Genomic DNA, 5060 nt, shown 5'->3' on the forward strand with positions numbered 1-5060 from the left:
AGTCACCTGGAATACATTAAAGACAAGAGGAGTCCGAAGGAAATCTGGGACGGACTGCATGAAGTTTTCGAGCGGAAGAGCTTGACGAACCGGTTCATGCTGAAACGGAAGCTGCTGGAGATGAAGCACGACGAGCGTTCAAGTCTGGAGTCCCACTTTCTTCGTTTCGACCAGTTGGTTCGAGAACTGAAGTCAACCGGTGCGAAAATGGACGAGGAGGACATCGTGTGCCACCTGATGCTGACCATGCCGTCGTCGTATGAGTCGGTGAACACGGCAATGGAGGCGGTTTCGGAGAAATTGACCCTGGAATTCGTGAAGGGAAAGTACCTGGACGTCGAATCGAAGCGCAAGGGAAGAAGCTCATCGAATCAAGAACCGGAAGACGTCGCGTTTGCTGGTAAGTCCGGTGGAAAGGGTCGACTGAAGTGCTTCGGCTGCGGAAAATTTGGCCACAAACGAGCCGAATGCCCGGAATCTGGACTGCGTCAAGAGCAGGTCCGGAACCACGAGAGGAAGAAGCCTACAAAAGTCGGCGCTGGCGCTGCTGCGAAAACTGTGTCGTTTGTTGCCGGTTCTGGGGCAATCTCGGATGAAGAATCGCGGCGCTGGTACCTGGATAGCGGGGCATCCGACCACATGGCCAATCAACGGGAGCTGTTTGAAAATCTGGAAGTGCTAGAAGAGCCTGTATGGATAGCAACAGCGAAGAAAGGTGTCAAACTGGTCGCTAGGCAACGTGGCGAAATCAACGTGTACTCGATTGTCGACGGTAAGCAGATCCGCATCCGCATGGAGAATGTGCTCTATGTCCCGGAGCTGACGCTGAATCTGATGTCTCTACGCCGGCTGGAAAGTGCTGGAAAGAAGGTAATTTTCCACAAAGGGAAGGTTGTCGTTCAGGACGAAGACGAGGATGTTGTAGCAACCGGCAAGCAAGTTGGTGTTCTGTACGCGATGGATTTCCATTACCTAGCAACGCCAAAACATGCCATGGTAACGGGAAAAATAACCAAGGAAATGGAGTTGTGGCATCAACGATTTGGTCACCTTGGCAGCGGAAACCTGATGAAGCTCATTGACAAGAAAATGGTGGATGGACTGGATCTGGACAGCAGCGTGAAACCTGGATGCTCGCCACCAGTGGTGTGTGAGCCGTGCCTGGCTGGCAAACAAACACGAGATCCGTTTGTCAGTCGTGATGCGAAGCGGACAACCCGTCCGTTGGAGCTAGTCCATAGCGACGTTTGTGGTCCCATCTCGCCTGTGTCCTGGGACGGATACCGGTATTTCATCACCTTCACGGATGACTACACCCACCTGACGGTCGTCTATTTGATGAGGTCGAAAGATGAAGCGCTGGAGTGTTTGAAGACGTACGAGGCCATGGCGACAGCACATTTCCAAACCAGGATGTCTCGTCTTCGCTGCGATAATGGAGGCGAATACAGCGGTAAGCTAGTGAAAACGTTCTGTCGGCAAAAAGGTATCCGGTTGGAGATGACGGTTCCGTACACACCGGAACAAAATGGCTTGAGCGAACGGATGAATCGAACCATCGTCGAGAAGGTACGGACCATGCTGGCTGGAAGCAAAGTGTCGAAGCGCTTGTGGGGTGAAGCTGTATATGCGGCGGTGTACCTAATCAACCGTAGCCCGACCGTTGCTGTGGATAGAAACCGCACTCCGTACGAAGTCTGGAATGGAAGAAAGCCAAACGTGAGTAATCTTCGAGTTTTTGGGTCAGAATGTTTCGTCCACATCCCGAAACAAAAGCGGAAGAAGCTGGACACGAAATCCGAGAAGGCGACGTTCGTCGGATACGCACCAAACGGGTACCGTATTTGGAATGGAAAGAAGGTCTTCGTTGCTCGTGACATCGTGTTCAATGAATGCGAGATGAGTCCGGCTCCACTGGACGATACCAAAAATGACGAAGAGCAGCTGATCGTGATTCAAGACTATGTGCACCGACCGGCTCGTGTCGCAGAAGAGGACGAAAATGAGCCAGTGATCCATGACGAGCCTGGAGCTATCGCTGAAGATGACCTGGATGATACGTTGATGGACGAAGCTGCCGGAGGTGATCTGGATGGAACTGAGGTGCGTAGAAGCTGTAGAAATCGTGCACCTCCTATCTGGCATGAGGACTACAACATTTCGGCTTTCGCGCTGAACGCCGAAGAGTATGTGGACAACATTCCAAGCGATATGGAGGAATTGAAGAAGCGCGATGACTGGCCCCTATGGAAGGACGCAATCGAAGCTGAAATGGCATCCCTGGAAAAGAACCACACGTGGGTACTGACCAAGCTGCCCGCTGGGAGACGGCCTGTAGGCAACAAATGGGTGTTCACTATCAAGCGTGACGGTGAAGGTAAGATCGATCGTTACAAAGCCCGACTAGTTGCGAAGGGTTTTACGCAAACAAAAGGTTTCGACTACTCGGAGACGTATTCGCCAGTGGCAAAGATGACGACCTTGAGGATTCTGCTAGCATTGGCGAACCAGCGGGACCTGTACGTGCATCAAATGGACGTGAAAACCGCGTTCTTGAATGGCGAATTGACGGAAGAAATTTTCATGCGGCAACCAGCAGGCTTTGAGGCGGGAAACGATCTGGTCTGCAAGCTCAACAAGGCGATTTATGGACTGAAGCAGGCATCCCGGAGTTGGAACATGCGGTTCCATAGTTTCATCACCAGCATCGGATTCAAGCGTAGTCAGCACGACCACTGTCTGTACCACTGGTCGGAAGGAGAGGTGACCATTTACCTCGTTATATATGTTGACGACATCCTGATTGCTGGGAACTCGATTGCGGCGATCAACGGATTGAAGAAAAGATTGTCCCGAGAGTTCGAGATGAAGAATCTGGATGACGTGAAATGTTTCCTTGGACTGAACATCAACCGGAATAGAACGAAGGGCGTTATGACGGTTGATCAGAAGCAGTACGTGATGAAGATTCTGCAGCGGTTCGGGATGGCAGATTGTCGACCTTCTGCTATACCGATGGATCCTCATCTGAAGCTACTCAAGTGTGAAGATCCGAAACGGTTCACGAAGAAGCCGTACAAGGAGCTGATCGGTTGCTTGATGTACCTGATGGTAACGTCGAGGCCGGACATCTGCGCAGCGGTAAGCTACTTCGCGAGTTTCCAGTGTTGCGCGACGGACGAACATTGGACACACCTGAAGAGGATACTGATGTACCTACGAGCTACTGCCGATTATCACTTGGCTTTCCGGCGGTCGACGGATTCGGAAACACTCACCGTGTTTGCCGATGCGGACTGGGGCAACAATCCAAATGACCGGCGATCCGTCTCTGGGTACGTAGTGAAGCTACATGGCGCAACGATTTCGTGGGCAACCAGGAAGCAGACGTCGGTGGCATTGTCAACCACTGAAGCGGAGTTCATGGCTCTTTGTCATGCTAGCTGCGAAGCGATGTGGGTGGTGAACCTCTTGAAGATGCTCGACGTGTCGGTTGCCTTACCGGTGACTGTATATGAAGACAATCAGCCGTGCATTGCCATCTGTGAAGAACCAAGAAAGCATAGAAGAATGAAGCACATTGATATACAGTACTTTTTCCTGCGTGACCTGATCCAACAGAAGCAAATCAAACTTCAGTACCAGCCAACCGAGGTTCAAATAGCGGACTTGATGACGAAAGGCCTTGCTGCTCCACGATTTGGAAAACTTCGGACGATGCTGGGATTGATCAATTGAGGCGGGATGTTAGAGTACAATAGATCATAGCAATCATAGATTATTCGATGTATGACTTTTAGAAAATAAATTAGATCATTCCTTTGTCAACCACCAACCAGTAAAGGTGTCTCAAGTTTTCACTCTGTTAAAACTTTTAAGGCTTTGACGTTCGTAACCTTCCTGCTTCCGATGGGTAGTGTGATCAATTTCAAAAGGTGGGTTCACGCGCGTTCATGGGTGTGTTAGTTAATGACTTGATGTTGAATTTCCTTAATAAGATTCCTGTAGGATTACATTCCACGGTTTCGGCAGAAATTTCTAATGGGATTCCTTCAAAAGTTTTTTTTCCAGGATTCCTTAGGGTGTTTCAAATAAGATTATTGGGAGATGAATTTACAAGTTTCCTATGTGATTCTTGCTGGAGTGTCTCCCGAGATTATTTTCGGCAAAAGGTTTTTCTTTCCGGAACTACTCCAGGGATTTCTTTATAAATACTTACCGAGATTTCTTTAGGAATTCCTTTTGAGATTACCACAGGAGCTCTTTTTGGGATTACTGTAGAAATTTCTTCTGTGTTTTGTTTAGAAATTTATTCCAGGATTCCTTCTTCAGGAGGTCTTTAACAGATTCTTTCCGGAGCTCATTCTGAGATTCCCCTAAGGATTCTCCCAGGATTTCTTCTAAGATTTACTAGAAGTTTTTTTTTTCTTAAATCCCTCCAGTTGTTTTTTTTTTCTCTTTATTTTTGAGACTTTCAGCCCTGAGCTGGTTCGTCTCTTGATCTCATAAAACCTCCAGGAGTTACTTCACGGGTTCCACTTAGAACTTCTTCTAGATTTTCTACAGTTATTCCTTCAGGAACTCTTGCTATAAAGGATTCATTGCAGGTTCCGACAGGAAATTTCTAGGTGATGCTGCTGGTTCTGTGTTTCCTCAAAGTATTCCTTCAGGGATTCGTTTCGGGATACACTCAGGCATTCATTTCGAGACTTCTCCATGGATTCCATCCGGATTTGTTTTCCAGCAATTGCTTCTAGGCTGCGATTCATCCAGGAGTTTCGTCTGGGATCGCTTCAGAAACTCATTGCGTGATTGCTTCGGGAAATCCTTTTGGGGTTCTTTCATTAACTGCTTCCGGGATTGCTTCTCGTACTTCTATCTTTTTAGTTTCTTTATATTCATGAATTTTAACGTAGAGCTAATTCTACACATATTTTGGAATTTCTGCAGATACCATTGGAATTCCTCCGGAAGTTCATTCTGAAATTATTTCGAAAGTTCCGAATGAAAATTTTCCAATACTATTATTATTTGTTTATCAGCAAGGCTTTCAGCCGCAG

Source organism: Aedes albopictus, chromosome 2, assembly GCF_035046485.1.
Source record: "Aedes albopictus strain Foshan chromosome 2, AalbF5, whole genome shotgun sequence".
Lineage (NCBI taxonomy): Eukaryota > Metazoa > Arthropoda > Insecta > Diptera > Culicidae > Aedes > Aedes albopictus.